A 22,675-nucleotide genomic window follows, 5' to 3' on the forward strand; every position below is an offset into this window, starting at 1 on the left:
TCGGCCCGGGCGCGCTGCAGAGGGTCGCTCCACTTCCTTTCTTTATTTATACACCTACACACTTAGATATAAGTATAGAACATTATTTCAAGACAAAGGGGAACATAATGGTGGAAACGTTCATTCGTTGTTCCGGGTTTTTGTAAATTCCCTATAAGAGAAGAGGCGGCTAGCAGATTTTGTATCTATCTGTACAAGTTCGGTGATATAAAACATTTTACTCGTAAACACAGGTACTGAAAAGTCAAACTTGTACCTACGGCCCGTTTTTTAGCAGCCACTAACTGTATAATTGCAAAGTAAAGTAAATTGTCTTCTGACAGTAGTTGTAAATCTTCAAGCGTCCCAAGCATCACGATTTCAACAAAAAATACTAAATACTCGCTGAAATCCAAAGGATTTCCTTAATGAACGGTATCGATCACGCTGCAGCCATAAGAGAATAATTTACGACCAAGCGTCCCGGCGAGATCGCGTGCAGCCCCCAAGGTGTGTTATTTATACCCCCTTTTTATTTATGCCCCCTTTTTTCGCAGCTCGTAACGGCGGCTATAAAGGGGACGTAATTTTAATTTCATGATTGGAAAGCTCGATTGGCCGGTTACGTGGTTTAATGAGTTTACGACAGGAATGAGTGCGGTAACGGTCGTGGGACGCTGTTCGAAGGTTCAAGGGCGGACGGTGATTTTTAGGCTATCTAGTGAAGGTAGAAGCTCATGTCAGTTTCTATGGGCGAATACATGAAAAACAGGGTCGGTATTTCCACGTCAGTATTATTCGGCCCGGTAAAGAGTGTCACCTGTTAAGACGATCGAGTCAAAGACACAAATTATTTTTTAATGATTTTTATTGTGGACTATGGAGCAACCCGTAACCGACTGGACTGTCGTAATTTGGTGGTAAAGAATACTCTTTCATAATTTAAAATTAATTGATGCTGCTTTAAAATCTGATATTTTTTTCTGTTAATTAGAAAGGTTATTCCTATTGATATAAAAAGTTTCAAGCATTTCTAAATTTTTCAGACATTCCCGATTGACGTGTTGCCACTACACACACACTACAATACACGTAACATATGAATGATATATATATTTTGCGTACCTATGACTGGTGATTGTGGTGGTATTTGTGTTTTTAAACATTTTTAGGGCTATGTACCTCAGTTGACAAATACGGAACCCTTATAGGATCACTTTGTTGTCCGTCTGTCTGTCTGTGTATCTGTCAGTCTTTCCGTCAATCCATCCTTCTGTCAAGACCCTTTTTCTCAGGAACCTGTGGAGGTTCACGAGAAATTAACTTCAAATATTCACTTTTACCTCTTGGAACAGTGAAAAAATCAAACTTGCAAGTCAATGCAATCAAAAGATACAGTTATTATATTAAAAAGGTATTTCCATACAAATAAAAACCAACATAATAGGATTACCTACCTAGCTTCTTCCGGTTGTCCTAGAAACTTTTGGTGTGGAGTTAGCTCTTTTAGCACAACCAAAAAAAAAGTCTAAAGGTATAATAAGGAAAAATAAGGTTTTTTTATGTTTGTGTATCTATATAGATATCAGTAATCGTCTAAAATTCCACAATGCGTTATATTTTGCTCTGCTATCACTGAATATTCATTCATAGACACCAACGATTTTGTACGGAACGGTGCGCGATTCCAACTCGCCCTTGGCTGGTTTTTTAACGTTATCTTCAAGCAAAATTTTTAATGCACGTAATTACTGCGATACCTTCGACTCAGAATAACTCAAATTAAACCGTGGCTTCATAAATAAAATCCACTTGAACGTTGGGATTTGGATGAAAAAAATGCGCCGGCGCACAGACCTTCGTTCCCACCGAGCGGGGAAGATAAATCTTCGGCTCACTCCGCCCTCCGCACGGACCATTAACCTCCAACTTTTTTGCACTTATGTGATAAGTATATAAGCATACCTTGTAAGATTGTATTGTGCTTATGTAGATAGTTGCAACGAGTTTTCGTGTAGATACTTAACAGGATTGTATTTTTTTGTAATTTGATTAAGATACCTATTTATGACAGTTGGACGAACACAATAGTGGAATACATAAATACACACAAACATCACGCCTGTATTCCCAAATGGGGTAGGCAGAGCACACGAAACGTTACCGCTTCGGAGCCACTTTTAGCAATTTTAGGTTTTAAGTTTGACAAAAACAGTACAATAGTGACAGGTTGCTAGCCTGTTGCCTACGGTATATCTTAACCTATATCCTCAGTTACCTCTTACGACATTCACGGAAGAAATGGAGAGGTGTAATTCTAACCCGACACCACAAGAGTACATACAGATTTGTTAATTATGATTTAATGCTCTACATTATACATATCTTTGGAAATGTTTCTCTAATTAAGTAGGTTAGCCGGAAGAGAGCCCTTTGTAAGAAATAAGTTCGTCTTTGTACTACTTCTTTCTGTGTAGGTTATATATTCTATTTTTCATTTTTTATGCGATAAAGAGTTTAAAAATAAACAATCACGTCTTGGTTGAAGGAGGTTAAGGTTAAGGTTAATACCTAAACGTTGATATTTCCTAAACTATAAACCAATGTTCCATTGAAAATTGCCGTATAATTATTGTGACTCATCTATTGTTAAAATCATGCAGGTTATTATTTTTGTTTTGTGTTTAAAAGACGTAAGTACCGAAGCATAAAAGATAGGTTTCTAAGACTTCTTACAAACATATGTCAACAGCAAAACAAAAGCAACCTTCACATTTATTTTCAAATGCCTGCTTACTTACAAAGTATCCCTCAATACACACCTGAGACTCTAGGTTCGCGAGTATGAATATTACTCACGCACTTGTCTTTATAACATTATCCAATACCTACAGTTAGATTTTAAAAAAGTTTTGAGCTCTGGCATAAAAGCAGAAACATTTGATTTATTAGGTACCTATCGCCTTTAGAGCGGGAGTTATGACCACTCTTACATTTTTTATTCCCTTTATTATTCGCAACATTGTTACATACCTACGGGCCGAGTCACTTAACGAAATATGGCGTATTAAATCGCATAAAGAAAACAGTGTTTTCGCAAAATAGTTGGAGATAAAGGAAAGTTGTAAGAGCGTCGTAACTTGGGGTATAAAGTCGGTGAATGGTTTGAAAAGAATCTATGGCGGGAGAATTGTTAATAAAGATATAGAGCGGGCATGTATCACAGGACATTAGTGTCATTTTACGACGAGAATGATGTGATCCCTGAATGCACCCGTATGCCGAACTGCCGCTAGCCTTTCATCGCGGCCATCGCCAAAGAATGAAATATCGTTGCGACATGATCATTAAGATATTAAATTATAGTGTGAAAAGTTTGAAATCAGTTGAATGGACATCGGACTGAAAAATAGATACAAAAAAGTTTTATAGGCAGTTTGTTACTAATGTAAAGTAAATCATTATGTTTAAGATACATTGTACTGACTATTAAATATTTATATACCTAAGGTAAAATGACAAAGTATTCTAATATTTAAGTATTAGGTACCTAATTACCTACTTGTTATTAGTGTACATTGGTACTTTAATTAATATATCCCTTTTAAATCACTGTTTTACATTCGATACACAGCCGAAACTAGGTATATCTATTACACTTAAATAGTTAGTTATGTATTTAACTTTCCTTCAAAAGTATTTTAAGTTAGACCTAAGATCATTCATTTGATAAATAAACGTTATTTTACGAAAGGGTACATTTTATTTCCTCGCTATCTCATACATAAAGAACCTAAGTATAAGGGTCTAGAAATGATTCCCCGGTACCTATATCTCGTAGCGGCCATAAATGTCTTGACCGGGATAATATTTTACGACGGCTCACGTGAGAGGCGGAGGCCTTATCGCATACACATGTGCAGTGACATCCAAATTTATCGACTTAAAAATACCCACCAAGATTAAAAGATAGGCCCCCATCCGCTCGGCATTATAAAATATTATTTTTAGACCCAAACTTATGTAAGTATTTATGGAGGAATAAATTTTATGTTGAGATAAGTATTAATTTAAAATCTGACAACACAACTAATGGGTCTTGGTCGTTTTTGTCATTGTATTGGTAATTTTACTGGAAAATTAGAATATTTCAAATTTTTTTCAACTATAAGTACTTAATTGTACGTATCAATTTTTCCGCTAGAAAGTTAAACGAAGGCCTACAAGCAGATGCTGTAATAATTCTGATTAATTTATGCTTATTTGCAATTCCATTTGAAAGCTGTAAAATTCTTGGTACCTGCCGCGATAAATCCATAGCAATGATGTGCATACGTAAGTACCTCCCTAGCATTTAGCGGAAGGTTAATAAACGAAATTGAGTCTAATTATGACTGTTATATGCACTTACCGGTTTAACCAGGAAGTTAAAATTCAATCCGCCTACTGTTCGAATAATATATAAATAAGTAAGTAAATACTTGTTTCGTGTCAGCGAAACTCGTCAGTGGTCGCTGAACACGACTTCTCGAGCAAACGACAACCGGCTAGTAAAACAACGAGCTAGACTGTTACCATGTGATAAGAATACATAAATTGCGAAATAAGAAGCTAAAATGCTGTTAAAAGTAGGTTGACACATCCTGGTTTCAGTCACAACCTGTTTATCCTAATTTTGTTGAACGTGTGAGGAAATATTACAATCGCCTGTTTCGTCTTCCCTCATTTAAGAGTGTGAGACAAAACTACTTATTTAAGTAAGCGTGTGCTTAGTTTTTCTAAATCCTACTGTAGCTAGGTATTATATTTTCCCAAAAGATGTCTTCAACTTTCTGACAAATGAGATATATGTCATAAGTACTTAATCTTAAGTTAAAAGTTTGTACTCGTACCTACTTATTAAGTTCAAAAAGTTAAAAGTTATTTATTTTTTTCGCTTGCTTTGCTTGCTATTATGTATTGAACATTTATTTTCTTTAAAAAAATAACGGAAATTTTAATTCACACAATATAACAGTAGTCTCATTTACCAATCTAGTCTTTGATAACTATTACACATTGATCCCTTATTTACTTTTTCAAACTCGTGAAACTTCTTGACTATACGGTTTACAATTGTATTTTTTACTTAGGTATATATGTAACAACATGTAGGAGACAAGAGAAAAGAGAAACAAGAAATAGCACTCAGCCACTCCACATCGATAGATGGGAATGCTCTGTCACCATTAAGATAGATAAGTTTCTAAATTGAAATCCTCTCGACACAACATGTGTTTTAAACTGAGTGACGACGCCTGCCGACGCCATTTTGTAAAACCGAGTTGGTAATTTATTTATATTTAATCTTGTGGTACCTTGTTTGAGACTGGTTTGACAACCTAAAGGTGCAACAACTTTAAAGAAAATTTCCAAACTTGTTTACTGTCGAATTTAGTTATGTAGTTTTAATCTTTCCCACACGCAATCTGATACTACTGAAGTAATTATTGTTTAAGTACTTCAGTATTATCTATGTAGTACACGAACTATGAAAGTGAAAACTAGAAGTTACCTATTTGAAAACTTGTTTTTAGTCAGATTATTGACTGTATGTAAAGGAAACGGTTGTAGGAATTACCTACATTTTGTTATTTTTGGGCCCAAGCCCTCTTGTTCTGAGAGGAGGCCTGTGCCCAGCAGTGGGACGTATATAGGCTGGGATGATGATGATGATGATGTTATTTTTTAGTGCCTCAAAAGAACAATAGATTTAGAGAACAAAAAACAACAGGCGAATGTTGAACCTCGTCCTTTTTATAATAATTAGGGAGTTACATAAAAATGTTTTTTTTTTCATCATCTAGTAGGTAAAGCACTCGCTTTTGCCGGTGATGTCGCGTACAGAACTACATATAGTAAGTAATTCACTAAAGAGGTACCTACTCTATTAGTTGAGGATACAAACCGTTTTATTCCAAATTTCATACAAAGCTATTAACAATAGATTAGAATCAAGAAATACTACTTAAATATTGGTGTAAAATGTCTATCTTATTTTTGTACACAATTAAACGTTTGACTTTATTGTATTAGGTAAGAACCTAACTCTATCTGTACAACCAAGTCATAAGACGTTGTCATTGACATTAATAGCATAATCATACAACTGTATGACCTGCCTAGGTACGTTATAAACACAATTATAAATGCGCCTTCAATGTTTAGATACAAGGTAAATAAATTTATTGAATGTTATTCCTATTTTACGGTTTGATAAATTAACCTTATAACGAACTGTAATCAATTATATTACCTACTACTTTGCGAGCACATGTGTGTGAGAGCGACGTTGTACAACACAACTAGGCGTATACATTGTGGAGATATGTTTTCGTATCGGATTCATTGATACCATCACAGAGTAACGCTTGTTCAATTTTATTAGTCCAGACATAGGTATATGTAGTGTACTAACTACAATTAAAAAAAAAAATCTTCCGCGACGTTTAACACATCTCTAAGTGTCACTACCATCACTTTCATAAAACCTGTAAGTCTCTATTGAATTTAAAAGCCACGCTATACGCCACGGATTCATACGGATTTTGTTTGTTTACTACGTGGCTTGTAGGAAGTATTTTACGTCGGTCCTCTCGGTAGCTCACGGTGACCGCTGGGGCTTGAATGATTCAGTAAGGATAAGATCCACCAGTGAGTCCTTTATGGCCCGAATAGAAAATATTTATTTTGCATTTGGAATTTAACGTGTTTGTAAAAATATTATTAAATTCTTTGATACAAATACAATTGTTTGGGCACTAAGTGTACACCTACCGTACTTCACCGCGTTACTGCCATCTTTTTTCAGGATTTTGTAACTGCACAAACACTGCACTAAAACAAACCATTTTTCTGACGTTTTCGTCAACCCAGCGACTTGGACTGCACTCAAATGAGTTTAAAATTGGACTAACAGAGTGAGCTCGTCGGCTACGTTATATGAGACGCCAATAAACCAAACCGCATCTATTATGGCACTCCGTAGCTGGCCTTGCCAGGACAGCTGACGTGGAATATTAAACGTTTATGACCATACATTTGGGTCCGGTGACCTTAAACCAGTGGTTTTAATTAGACTTTGGACTGGGCTTTGATGTTCGAAACGGTACGTTTGACTCCCTTGTTTAAAAAAAAACCTCAAACCTATGATAGAGAAGCAAGATACCGGGCTTTTTGGAAGGAGCATCATTGTAGTTATATATAATTTGGTCAAAAGAAAACCACTATAAAACTTTTACCTAGAATCAAATCCATGTGTTTTTTAACCAATGCAAATGTTTCTACTTCGCCCTTTGGCTAGTTACCAAAAAGTACGCAGTTGATCAAAAGTCATAAGTAGTTTTCAAGTAAATGACACTGCAAATAACTTCTGCATCGTAGTAGAAAGTCAGTCGATATTGTTAAAATCGACACGTTAATGCGAAGTGTCTCACACGCCGACCACAAAAAATGAACAATAAACCAATATTTAACGGCAAATATCGGTCCTAAAGTCTCATACACACTAAATATTGGAACTTGGGTTCGTTAAGCCGGCTAAAACTGATGTAACAAAGTGTGCAAACAGAACGTGTGTATTCGACTTATTAACAGATCCTCACCAAGCGCTCACAATAGTAACGAAATGTCATAAAACCTCGAAACCCTTTCAGTGTAAATGATATTCTTTACCAGTTCAGTAGAGTTGTTTTTATATTGTTTCTATATCTATTTTTAAATTGCATGCAGATGATCCGGTCAGCGTTTATTGCACCCACAGGCAATTCATCCCGAGTTAACGTTTGACTAATTTGTGAAGTATTATGGAGGCATCGTAAAATCAAACTACGTAACGGGCGATCAGCTGATTGACGTAGTATTTATGATTGTGACGATCAGCCTAGACGATCATCGAAAGTGGTTGGAATCAAGTTTATAGATACGCACAATTCTACAGAAAACGATATACAGAATTAAAGAAGAACGGATACAAAATTTCATAAGGCGCATAATGAGTGAGAGCATTAATGACAGGTAGGGAAACTCTGTAACTTAACTGTTTGTAGAAACTATAATTTATAATTAGTCTGGAGAAAAGAATGTTCTAACACGATAGTGATGATAAAATGTAATGCAATTCAACAAATCAATCCCTTGGAAGCATGGCCCACTATATATGTTTTTGCTGTAAATATCATTATGATCTTCCTTGTCAGATACCTAAGTATTTTATGATCGGCACGAGATTTATTGAGAAGAGATTGGTTGATACGTCACGATTTATTTAATTTTATGATAAGAGATGCGATGGAAAGCAAGGGTTCTAAGAATCTTAACATGCAACAAAAAGTGAGAAGCAGTGTACCTACAGTATAACTATAAATTTACCTACCATCTTTGAAGCGTTCACTCAGAGTTGTGAACAGATTCCCACGCTTTAGATCCCAGAACCACATCACCTTTCTTCACTTTAAACCACCAGCATCACGTGCTGTGCTACAGAAACCAAATCACCAACTGGCCAGCCCCCACCCGTTCACCTTGAACCTCGTTTTCACTTTTCGCGTTCAAATAAACCGACGTTTTATTGTTTTTGCTTAGTGTTATGCAAATGAGAATTGCCAACAGTAGCTTGTTTATGAAAGGGTTTCCTAAAAACGAAAAGAATCGAGAGTGAAAGACAACTGCAGGCACATTGTTGGGCCCGTCACGCTTGCACTGGACGGTTCAACAGATAAATATTTACGTTACGGCATGCAAAAGAAGTTTTTACTAAGCGCGGCTACCGAATTGCCTTTGTTATTCAAAATAACAACCCTTTTGGCAGCTTTCGGCGGATTTATTTGTTTATTGTTGCTCCTGACAAAAACCGAGCGATGTGTCAAATTGGATGTTTAAACATAGTTTGGAATGATATCTGTTAATATAAACAATTTGGTAGAAACTACAAGTTAGTTTAAATGTCAATAAATAAATCAGAATTCTCATGTTTGATTATTCAATTATAAGTATAAATAAGGGGATGAAAGGAAGGCCCCTGTCATGGCTGCTACTAGCTGCACAACACGAGTCATTTTGCTTTGGGCCAGAGGTCATTGTTTCGTTTCGGCAACTAATAAAATCCATGATAATGATGAATTGACAGCATGAACCATATACCTATAAGATTGGCAATAAAATTTAAATTTCAGGATTCAACCTTATAAGAATAAGCAATGATTATTTTCCAAAAACCGTTAAAATATGAAGAACACGTGAAAATTTATAATAAGTATCTCTAGACTTAGCAGTTCAGATTATGCGATTTTGCGGAATAAAAAGTAGCTTTTGTGTTATTCCCTACTCACGCTTCTCGCATTCTCAGGGTTGTTTAACAAAAATGTCCACTCCACGCCCCTGCTACATACTAGATTTCATGTAAATCAGTTGTGCAGTTTCGCGCACACACATTTGCAACATTTAACTTTTATAATCTGTAGGTTATCCTAGTAGGATTGATCTAACAAACAACTAAGTCTTATCTCAGATACAAATGTATTTAAATAACCGTCAAAAATTCAAAGTATGGCAACCGAAATGATGCGAAATACAGACAGTGCGGTAGCTGGTAGTATTAAAGTTTACGACGGGGATACGAGGCGTCATAAACCTCGAGATAAATCCAATCAGAGACCCAAGAAAAACAATCCACTTCGTTTGGAAATTACTTTTTGTAAGAATATCGGTTGTTGTGATGAGTTAGGTACCTACATTTTGTTGTAGATAAGCTTATACAACTCCCAAACAACTATTTCGTTGCCGTGTAGGAGTTGTTTTTTAACATAAGCAGTAACAGTTACTACGTATTGCCCAAACTGATTGTAGCGGGCTAGCGGGACGTATGACTGTGAATCGATAATCGATTTAACTGTCGAACATACTCTTGATGTTAAACTACGTTGAACGCTGCCTAAAAAACTATCATAATTATCATCAACATAACTCTTTGTAATACTGACTATAATATTTCATATTTATATTTGTTGTGAGCAAGCAAGGTAGGTACTTGAAAACTCATGTTCAGTGCTTTAAGTACTTTTATCCGGTGCAAGTTCTACAATTTCTATATACTGTAGGTACATACTGTAAATTTTCAAAGTGTTTGTAATAAGAGTAGGTATATATAATTAATGTCTTGAGACTTGATTTGTATCTAAGTACCTACACAATAAAGTTTTTTAGTAAACAGCTTAATATTGTACAGTCCCGGTGGTCTAAATTAACAAAAAACTCCTTAAGTATAATGAGCCACACTTGCACATAAAGAATTTTCGTGTTATATTTGTCCTTATACAGGTCGAGCGTATACTTGGACAACATTTTTTCTTCCAACTATGCTTTAATTTCATCATAACCGCACTAAATACCCAGCACAAAGCAGGACTTTTCTGGTCTAGAGCAGAAAAAAATGTATGAAAATCCTTTATTGCATTGTTTTAGATTTTTTTTAAATTACACCACCAAAGACGTAACACAAGTATTTTTGCTATAAAATTAGCCTATATAGTGTAAAAAAATCTAGTGTTAGGTTGGTCAACCTGACGGTCTTATGAAATTTGACAGATTGCACTGTTGTGTTTCGGCGTGGAGAGTAAGACAGCCGCTGAAATTACTGGCACTTGAGGTATCCATCTTAGGCCTCTAGATTGGCAATTGCAGATGCTTATGGGCGGTGGTGATCTCTTACCATCAGGGGACCTATTTGCTCGTTTGCCATCCAGTAGAATAAAAAAAAAGGTTCCCGTTATCACCGTGGGCTCGTAACCCTAAAAACTTTCTGTACAAAACAAGTTGCCAACTTACTTATTCCCACTATACTTAAGTTGCAAGTTGTAGGTATGCACGAGTGCAAGATCAGCTGAAAGCAACGTCGCGTCAGCCATTAGCGGTGCAATCGCAAACAAACCTCCCGCGTCCCAGTCTCGTGTTGAATTAACTACCGACAGACCCAGCAACGTCTTTTTATTAATAGAGTGTATTTTTTTAAATTAAATGAATAGGGATACTGTCAGCATTAATCAGCTGACATACCTTTTATGAGCCGTCAAAAGATTTCTTCCATAGATTTTGCATGGCAATAGCTAGTTATGTATAGACAAAATGGACAAAAGATGCTGATAGTTTTTCATTTCTGTACAGCAATATTCATTTAAAGGATAAGGGTAAGTAAGTTTAAGAGCCCCCCCCTTCAATATTTATTTTATTCTGTTTTTAACTATTTGTTGTTATAGCGGTCACAGTAATACATAATCTGTGAAAATGTTTAAGTTCAAGTGTTTAACTATTACGGCTCAAGAGATAGAGCCATGTGACAGACGGACAGCAGCCTCAGTAATAGGGTTCCGTTGGCACCTTTTGGATACGGAACTCTAAAAAAGGAATATTTAACCAGCTCCCCAGACGGGCCTTCCAAAATACCAGCAGATATAAAATCGATGCATTGTGATATAACTAGAACAAAGTTAAGCACAGTGATAACGATTCTATTATAAAGCCAGTTTTGTTTTTTGATCCATGTAAAAAATATATACGTCTGGTGTACAAGCTTTATAGGGGCTTTAAACAGTTTCTGAAATTATTACTCCGTATTTATTCGTTAAGCATTTGAATGAAAATGCCCGTCAGCACATGGTTTAGTTGTAAGACTGTTAATCTCATTACTGTTAAACGGTTTAAGCGGGCTAGCTCTAACTGTAAAGAAGATTTAAATGCCACTTTATTATGTTCATTACAAAACATGTAAAATATTTAGTCTGATTAAAAGCTAGATTTTTTTCCTTTTAATTGATCAATAGATTTCGTTGACGGATGCACCAGATATCTTCATACCTTGACGAAAATTGGATGTGTTCATTATGCTTGACAGTTTGACCTTGTAGTTAAAGTTTTTTTTATTGTAAAATAGGTACATGAAATTAACATGAGATGAGATAAATAAAGTATATTAGGACATTAAATTTGGATTAAAAACAAAGTAATTTAAAATTATATTACTATAAATAAAATAGTTATTAGTTACTTTTGTTTTACTTTTAGTGATAAGTTTGTATTTGATATTGACTGGAAGCTTTTTATGTTGCTTATAGACCGGTCTCTAATAATAACCCATCAACTAGAACTAGATACATATCCAAAGCACCGTGAAAATATTTTTCAGGAAAATATTTGATTTTCTGTCGGTACCTACTTGGAGTAGCATACATTGTGTCTGAAGCGTTCTTCGAGTCAATACTCACGGAGGAATGTGGCACGCGCACACTACCACCACTGTGTTAGCTGTTGGCAGGCTACAGGCTTCACCATAACTGTTCGTGAACCAAAACAATTCGTCAATCGTGTCATAAATAAATAATGAATACCTGGGCAATCAAGTTTTTTTTAATATTGTTCTTTTTTTGGATAAAATAGATAAGTTTTCAAATAAGTAATTTATTGAATCAGGCGTTACTTCGCGAAGGTCCATTATCAATGAACTGAAACAATTACTTTGCTCACCCGTGACCTGGGTCGACTTGGTCGCGGGTGGGCAAAGCATTTTTTTCAGTTTAAATTTAAATAAGCATTAAAAGCAAAATGTAAACTAAATAAAGACCCGGATAACTCACGTCTTAAATCGAGTTTAGCTCGACATGTTTCGGGCTAATCCGTAGCCCTTCGTCTTCGGAGCAACGCGACTCAGCGGCTGCTGCAACACGCGCACTGCGCGCCGCCGCTCTGCTCGCGCGACTACCCGACGAAACTGACACCGGCTCACAACTACCCGCGTTTTCATCATCATTACAACTGTCAAATGTAGGGTAGCACACAACACTAACAACATCGCTCTGTAAAGGTACGTTCACACACACCGATGACGTGACGTGACGTGACGTAGACGTGAGTTATCCGGGTCATTATATTTAATATGAGTGAGTCTCACGGTAGTTTCATGTTCAAAATAGTAAACTAAATAAATTTATGTATAAAAATATAATGAAAAATACCAAGTTACGTAAATAAACTTAAGCTCTAAGAATAATAAATTGTGCCTTTTAATGAAACTAAATTGAAATGATTTGGGAAACGTTGGTACGGCCGGTGCTCTAGTTTATGTGTCCACTGTTTCATACTAGTTACATAGAAAACGAGATACTTATGTCAGGACACCCACAGCACATAAATTAGCGATTGTTAGGTACCAATAAAATAAAGCATTGAGTAAATTGAACTTCAAAAATTCTTAAGCTTCTTAAAAATTAGCGTGAACATACCTTGAAGTATCAAGTATAAATACCTACGCAGGAATCTCAGCCGACGGAAATTCGTATCCTGTCTCATTTAAAACTCTAATTAATTAGAACATAATTTATTATCCAAACAAACAGCAATAAATCGAACAAAATGGCCGGGAATTGTCGACGGAGTTTTATTCAAATTTTATTGGCCTACAAATTGACGGCTGAAAAAACCACAAAAATTAAACCGCTCAGTGTATAGGCAATGTTTTTATTCATACTAAATGAAGCAACGCTTATGATATTGTACCAACTAATCACACGGCAGTTAATCGTTTAATTTCAAGGGGTGTTAAAACTAGTGCTCAAGTACTTAAACTAATACTAACAGCCACAATAAACCTGTTAAATATAACCACCAAGTCAAGAGGGCCACAAAAAAGCAACAGTTGCGTTCCAAAGTAATTTTGTTATCCTGAATGCATTATAAAGTAATTAAACGTGGGTGCGCCATTAAGTCATTATAACAAAAGCGCACAATTAAATTTTAAAAGTAAATAAACAGTACCTATATAAGAGGTCTTGGCATGCGAGATAACAATGGTTTTATTCCCACCCGCAATTATATTAAATGGCTCGCTACCGCATGTTTAAGTAGTTAACCAGCCAGCACTAATGCTCCTCGAAAACCGACATTTTAAATTATTTTCATATTAAAATGCCTCCATTAAAATACTACCAAATTGATAGCACGATTATTGCACGAAAAAGAACCTCGTATAAATTTGACGTCCCTTGCTTCAGTTTAATATACTGCCAAAGGTCTACTAAGGCCAAGCGTTAATGTATGCTTTAATTATTATTGCTTCACGCCGCTTTGTTATTACAATCGTTGAGGCACGGAAGCATAGTTTAACTAAGTCCATACTTGCCTTTTTATTTGGTTATATTATAATCAATACTCTAAAATGCTTTGCGGTACTTACTCGAAGTCATAGAGTTTTTTGAAGGTTCTTTATTGCTATCGACTCAAACAATTTTAATTGGCATTTTCATAATTTTTAATCGCCTTTATCAGGGTAATTAATTAAGAAGACGCTGCCCGTTTTAATTTGCGTTATCTTGGAATTTAAATGAGCCCGTGCGAATTAGTTTGACAATTGAGTTGAAATGTGAAGATTTCGAAGGGTCGATGCATTTCCCTTGGTAGAGGGCACAAACCCGACTCGTCGCGCCATGTGTATGAGATGAAAGACGAGGGACTAGTAGGGCTGTCACTAGGTTAGGTATGTATGTGTAGCCGTAAGATCTTCAGGTTTTGTATGACCTAATGAAAAATAATACACATTGTTACACCACTAAATAGGCTTAGTTTAGTAGTTTATTCGATAATATAAAATGATAAATTATGCAATAATAGGAAAATGACAGCAGGCATGTTATAATATGCAATGAAGCTATGTAAATTCTTTACCAGCTAGAATAATTTTAAAGCCATTAAAATTGTCAGAACATCAATATTTGCAATGTTTATTTCTTAATTTTAAAACTAAAACACTAACCCCCTTATTCATAAACGACAATCAAACCTATTTTAGTTAAAATGCCGCTAAAATTCGTTTGTCCTTATCTGTCACTTCGACATTTGTATTTGTTAGAAAGGGACAAAGCATTTGTTAGTTAACATAGGCTTGTTAAGTTTTATGAATAAGGAGGTAAGAATATAAAGCCAATAATAATATTTTATAATAATAAATAAAACAAAGCGCACTCGTGCCAACGTCACCCTTGTTCATTACGATCATTGTTGCACTGTAGTTACGCAATGAGGGCTATCGCGTATGAATTCGCCGCTAGAGGCGCTAGTGTAGCGTGAGGTCTCCGAAATGTCAAATCTCGTAGTTTTTGGGTGAGCTAGGCGGGTTTATTTATAATTAGAATAATTTTGTGAATATTTTGCATTATCTGAAATTAATTATGGCAATTAAAGGATAAGGAGCAATTAATGTCTGTGTTTTGAGACAGTTTTGTCTTTCGAAAACTTTTGTCCTCCCTTTTTTTCCGAACAAAACGGGACTACGCAAGACTGTGGTTGCTCGATATTTTTATGGTACGGTTTTAAGATGTATTAAATATGATTTTAATCTAAACTTTATTTTCACGCTCGTAATAACAGACTTTGAAAGCCATACTTAAAAACCTTACACAACAGTGGCGCCATCTAGCAAGACAAAAAACGATAGCCCTCATTGTAAAATGGTCGTCTTCCCAGTATCAATCTAGTTGAGCTGAGGCCAGAAATCAAACAAAGCTTTCTTGCATCCTGCCAACCCTGCCGCGCGAACCGGCGCGCGCTTATCCCAGCAGGCCGGGTCCGCCCGCCCAGCCAACAACCGCACTACGTCGCCCGACGCCGCCGCGGCAGCCCGCGCTCGCTCGCACCATAAACTATTAGTGCACATAATTAATTTACAACACAGTAAAAGTGATGATACCAGTTTATCGACTATAAATCTGTGGTGTGTTGTGATCGCGTGTCGCAGGTAAGTGATAATTGCTCAGTCGTTGCCGCTGTTTGCGCACGGTGACTCGAAGCGCTGTTGGAAAACAATGCGGCGGCAACCCTTTGGCTGTCGGTCGCGTTTGTTTGACTTTTGACAGTTTGTGTGCTTATTATGCGCCGTGCCCGGTTTACGTTATTTTTAGAGATATTATACACAGTGATTGAGTAACTTAACGTGACATTGAAAATAGTTTACAATTGGAAATTCAATGTGATGGCAAAGTTTTTTTTTCCTCGTTCTGTGTTAGTACAGAATTAAATAGGTAGGTCGTAGGTCATTTTAAGCATCCTTCAAAAAAATACGAGGTTTTTTTCGATTGGTTTATTTAAAATAAAGCGTAGTTGGATGGAATTAATTTCAGTGTTGAATAACGTAAATACCTATTCTTCCTGTAGAGTAAACAGGTCGGAGTAAAGCTGTTCACAGTAACAGTTTTACCTGCTTACCTACAGTCTTACGGCTTTGCTGATCCATTGTTCTTATGTGATCTTAATCAGAATAAAGTTGACACCATCTCTTACTTAGGCGAGTGATAATTCGATGTTAGTTCATACAATTATTTAAATTTTCATCACGTCTTCAAATAGAGCTAAAAGTCTACGTTATTGGTTTTAAAACATTGATATATAACATATCATATTTATTGCGATTTATTTTATTTTATTCACTGATATATGGTAGGTACGTACATTTTTATGCGTGTGATTTTATTTATATCTGACAAGCCGCCTTTTTTGGGTTACGAAGGCATAGAATAGATTGTCATGTTTTCTTGCATCGTATTTCTAAAGCCGTCGGCGGTATTTCCAGGCATTTTATCTTCTTAATTTTAGAAACAATTTTACTTTATATGAACTCAAAGCATTATTTTATGTATAAAAAAAACTGGATACCACTACCAATCATTTTGATAGATTCAATTATCAGCAAGTTTTTTAAAGCCACTCGTTGAAGTCTAATGAATTAAATAGAGCAGAAGTCATCCGTTTTCGCGCTCCTCTAAGACAATTCTACCTACCTAATTGAAAATACCTTTATTTAGATTTAAGTAGGTAGATATAAGTTTTATGAATAATATAATGAAGGCAGAGTGTTCTTTAGTTGTCTGTTTTATTTAATGAAATTGTACTAATCACATGACAAAAAGTAGAGTCCATAATTAATTAAAATTTGATCACACTTTTCCTTCTCTTATGACTAGGTTGACCCAAATCTATCCACCTATGTAACATCATAGCAAAAAATGCAAAAACCTTTATCCCATGATTCATAAAAAAATAGAAACCTGTCATAAAAAATGACAGAATGGTTGATAACAACATATTATTATATATGTTAATAAAAGATGTTAAAAGTTAAACGATCGCTCACAAATAAGAGAGAAATACTTTGCTTTTGTATCCACTGAATTAATATGGCGTGATTAGTAGGTATCATCATCATCATATATTTAAGCACCTTTACTTGCCCGAATTTCATTTGCCCGAATTTTACTTGCCATACCAACATTTGCCATAAAATATATAGAACCGTGCTGTTTTCAGGATTTTTTTTAATGTAACAGAAGTTTAGGTTAATTTAATATCAATTCTGAAGAAAATACTATTTCAGAAATAAATTACTTTATGACAATGAAAATTATGGAAAACGATAGATTATGGCTTATAAAATTCGGGCAAACGATAGACAACCTTATTTAAGAGCCTAGTTATTGTCGGTGGAGTAATCGTCATTCTATACCTCTCTCTGCCAATGCTTTGAGCTCCTGATACGACATTACATTGACCTTCTCTTTGGCTTGATCCATAAACGCACGTCTCGGTCTTCCCCTGCCTCTCCTGCCCTCTATTTTCTCTTCAATTATTGATTATTTAGTAGGTACCTATATGATTCTAAATTTTAATATGTGACTATTATACATTCTGCGTACCGTTACCAGTAAATAGATCGTCATGAAACTCGAAACACTTTACATACTTACCCTCTATTACTATAGCAGTAACGTCATAAGTGGATAATTTTGAGCACAACAGCTGTTCATCCACTTCAGCTGCTAACTCTACTTACATAAAATAAGATGAAAATATTTTGCCTGGACGAAAATGTAGAATAGCCTGTTGATTGTAACACCCTGATTATTTTTAAAGTGTAAATATTTGTAATTCTGTCCGCGACCCGTCCAAGACATCATAATATCTGGCTGGTAGAAATCTCTTTGATCTCAGTCCGGTGTTCACTCGGGAGTGATTCAACGCTTTCATTAATAAAATGAGACGGACTTTATATTAATAAAAACGATTTATTATCACGAGTCTGCTTTCAGTGATCTTTATTTAAAAATCAGTCAATGTTTACTTGAAATTTACGAGTGTAAATAGGTATGATTAAGTGTTTGACGATTTCCATAGGCTCATTTTGTTGGGTTATTTGAGGCAATATAGAAATAAGTATTGTATCGCTCTTCTCAAGATTTTGAAAAATTAGAGTTCAATATTACATCCTTTATAATAAGAAATTATCAATTGGTATAATTTCAAACTGGGCAAAGGTAAAACATACCTACTTGTAGGTATCTATAGATAAACACAAAAGACTTCCATGACTCGCAGCAAAATTCGTACCTACTCATCAGTTCAGTAAAGGCCGGATAAACATCTCCGGATTGGTCGAAGGTTATTTTCAGGAGGGGGGGGCCTGGCCTGGATATTTGTGTGAAGATATCAGAATTATAAAATTTTGAATCAGTAGCCCAACATCCTGGGGTGGGCACGAACCACCCAGCCCCCCTCTTTATACGCCTATTGTTTAAAGTTGAAATAATGATAGCTAACTAAAATCACGCACTACAGGGACATAATATACACGTGTCGTGACTTTAGAAGTCTCGTGTGCAAAGTCCGCAAATAAATACCTGACTTGTTGATAATTTAGCTCAAAACTATAGGTAGGTAGGTACTTAGTCAATACCCAAGGGCATTTTATTTGAATAAAGATGAAGATGTAATCTGTAATTTTATTTTCGTTTTATAGTCGCTAATAGCTGACATCTAGGCTTTAACTCTAAAATTAATATACTGCAAATTTGAAATACTGCTGCGTGTAATTTACAGGTACTTAGTAGGTACTTAGTTGTGTTTAATGTTCATGTAAACATAAAATATCTTAACGTAGGTATCTACAAGTATAATTAGAGCTTTTCTATTACCGTCCGTTTACTTCCGTATCTTAAGAGGAAAAAATTGACCAATATCCTTGTCCGACTATCTATTTCTCTGTTAAGTTGTAGTTATGATCCTTTTTCGCATGAATGTGTGGAGGTGTTTGCGATATGTAGTTGGATTTGTGTGATACGAGTATAATTATGTAAAAACTCGCTCCTCCACTTCCATATAAATCAGCAAAGGAGGAGGGATTTCTTAATGAAAACTAACATGTGTCGCACAGCCGTAGCTATTTTATACGTGTAGTTGTGCAGCAGTAAAATAAAAGGTTAGTTTATTCTCACAAAGTTGCAATACATCTACCTACGACAATAAACTGAAGTAGATATTGTAGGTTCGGTCTTCAAGTTCATTATTTCAGAGATCATAAAGATCATTAGACATCTACCAACTTCTATTTACTTACCTAAGCCCCGTTTACATGTTACGCTTGTTAAAAACAAATCGTAAACCCATTCTACTTTTGAAATTGACCTCTGGCCCTTTAAATTTACAGCTTCAATGTTGTGCAACGTTAACTCAGATTTAAACTAATCCACTACTTGGGTGTCTGTTTTTATGTACCCATATAAAGAGTGCGTAATAAACCAAATACTAATTGTTTCTGTGAAACTGTGAATTGTTCTGTTCTGACCCGAATATCGTTTGTAATAAGAACGTTGGCTAGTTTTTTGGATGTCATGGCACTCTGGCGTTCGTGGGTGAATCGCGCTCAGCTATTATTGGTTTATGACGGGTGTCATTCATTTAGCGAATCGTGATGGACGGATTGTAATGAATTACTTTTTTAAATACAATGTAGGCCTAAACGTACCTTAAAAGCGAAAGTAGGTAGGAATTGCCAGGATAAATAGCTTTATTATTTTTATCTGTCTACCTAATGGTTTTTCAGATTATTTATGGGTCTGATGACATAGATAGGTATTATTTACATTTATATAGGCGTGAATACTTGTATTCATATTTTGTATGAATTTTGTACGTTTTATTGTGGGGTCTACGTCATCAGACTTAAGTTATTAAGTCCAATCAATACTTATTCATTACGTAATTTAATTTGGTTACAACTTTTATTGGTTCAAACGAAAAGTAGAAATTGCCGGTTGAATTCCGGTTGAAGGTAATTAGGAAACAGAATTCATTTAAATTGAAGAACAAAATTGTTGAGTAATTCTTGCTTACTTAGGTTTAAAAAATCAAGTAGGTGCTGTATAACCTAAATTTAATTAGGTAAATCCAATTACGTACCTAATTATTTATTACCTAATCATGATAATTTATAGCGTCAAATGCAGTCATGTATGCCTACGTAAAGTTAACTCTAGTTTTGCTTATTTCTCGTGGTTGTACCTACGTACATATTTAGGTATCAGGTAGAATGAAACTTTTTTTTTAAACTTCTGAACCCGACTTACCTTTGGATACCTACTGCTAATAAAAATAAATAGAGTTATGTATTTTTTTTTAATGAAAAAGTAACCACGAACTAATAACATATTTCATTGAACTGATTATTTTAAAAATATGTAGGTCAGTCTTTCATTGAGATATTGTGTATCTTGATTAACAATCTGTTATATCATTATTATACTGAATTAATCCATCTGGATATTGATCCACTGAGCTCCTCGAAGTCCACTTTCAAGCTACCTATTGCTCATTCAAAAATGTAGCCATAATACAATGTTTGCTTTAATCAAAACAACCGATAAATCCACCGAAGAGTAATTACATTCGCATAGTGAGTGTAAATTTGCGGTGGCACGATGTTTCGGGAAAGAATGGCCGTTTAAACAAGTGAAACGGTTTCTAATCAATATCCAATCAGTGGTCGCAGTAAAGTTAACTAAGCGAGAAATTAACTGCGCGGGGAACTGTCTACGTGCGTATGCTTGGAAACAGGCATTTTTTCAAAGAGTATGTGAAAGCTTGCGTCGTGCTGTGAAATTTTCTGATGATACCTGGTAGTTAGATGGATAAGATAATTGACTGTAGGAATTGCTTATAACTGGGAAATGTCGCTGGCATAAATATAGATGTTTAGATAATTTATTACTGGGTAGGTAATTAATATCTGCCACAGCGGAGCATGCAAAAATATCTGACACGTCCTTGCGGTCCTAGAGATAGAGTCGTATCAGATATTTATGCACGCTTGTTGTGTCAGAATTGGTGCTGGTGACTGTACCTATCTATAATAGGCTGGTTGGCATGTTTAAATGAATGAACAATAATTACCTTCTTTGAAGATCATTTTTTGATTGGAGAAGAGTAGCCTTATATAAATTAACGAAATTGTTTGTTTTCGGGTCTTAATAACATATTATTCACAAGCCTTTGGTAATTTTTCTTCTTGAAATAATTAATAAATTAAGTAATTCCTGTGTCATTTTCCTCGATATAGTTTTATTAATTAAGTACCTATAAATACCTATCAACTGATGAAATATCTAAAGACAAGTTATTACAGGACAGAAAAAGTGCTAAAAGTTAATTGGTATCTACTAAATATCTACCTAACCAAGGAATGAAATAGGTAAATATTATGGTAGGTGCTTTAGAAGTACGAGTAAGTAGATACAGAGTATTTGAATAATTGATTATTAATAAAGGTAGACAAATACACCAACTTAGGTACAAAGAGAAAAGAGTGAAAGCCATACAAAACGGAGAAAGGGCGCTAATGAACTAGTCTACACTTTGCACTAGTGGTTTACTTAGTGTTGCATGTTACTTTAGGCTTGGCGAGGCTTGGCGTGGTTCTCCATCATATATAAATAGTAATCTACTTATAGGTAGGTAGGTACCTATTTGCAATCAATTGCTGAAAAATATCTTAGACCCTCAGACCTAGGTAGTTTTCAGTTAATTAAAGGACGTAAGGGTGAAGACCAAAAAGTTACACACCGTTAAAGCTGCGTTAACAGGTAGTTAAAATTTCCATTAACTTTTTCCATTGTGACACTAAAATTAATCATACATTTGTGTGGATAATTTTCGTGTTACAATGAAAAAAATAATAATAATTATAAATACCTGCTAGCGCAGCTTTAACGGTTTGCCATTTTTGGTCTTCACCCGTAATTATATCAATGAATGGTTGTTAGGTACCTAGGTATAGGTACGAGTATATAATTTATTAAATAACAAAACACATCCAATTTTTGTGTCTCTAATACCTATCACAGCATTCTAATTACATCCAAACCCAAGTCACATATCGGTTGTCCACGTGGCACGGTAAGTAGGTGCACAAATCACCACAGTGAGCTAACTGCCAATAATTCTTATGTTATGAACTTTTGAGTCCATAAATCGAGTTAACGGCCTCAGCGCTTGTTATTTCTCGTAAACGGTTACAAATGGACACTAAACCAGTCCGGTGACGGGCTATCACAGATTGTAAATGTTCAGTTGAACGTCTTAGCAATTGGTAGTTAGTTTACTTTCGATTACCTACCCATTTAACCCTGTTTACCTACTTTATTGCAATGGATATTTATATTCATGATGTCCTCCATGTCGTGCCCAACAAAGGCGAACCTTTAGGCTTGTTTATTATGTGCCCGAATATGGCTGGCAAAGCTAAACTTTATTTTATAGGTACTATTACCTGGTTCGCAATGTAATTGACCAC

At 35.4% G+C, this 22,675-nt stretch overlaps 1 protein-coding gene across 1 annotated transcript in view; it reads left to right on the forward strand.

The window, feature by feature from the left end:
• Positions 1-15,667: 15,667 nt before the first annotated feature.
• The window catches only part of LOC141434082 (homeobox protein abdominal-B-like), a 122,130-nt gene continuing 115,122 nt past the window's right edge, over positions 15,668-22,675 (forward strand). The window contains exon 1 of the mRNA XM_074096356.1: positions 15,668-15,796. The gene's annotated coding sequence lies outside the window, so the exon portion shown is untranslated. The remainder of the gene's footprint in view (positions 15,797-22,675) is intronic.

This window comes from Choristoneura fumiferana, chromosome 13 (genome assembly GCF_025370935.1).
Source record: "Choristoneura fumiferana chromosome 13, NRCan_CFum_1, whole genome shotgun sequence".
In the NCBI taxonomy this organism is placed as follows: Eukaryota; Metazoa; Arthropoda; class Insecta; order Lepidoptera; family Tortricidae; genus Choristoneura; species Choristoneura fumiferana.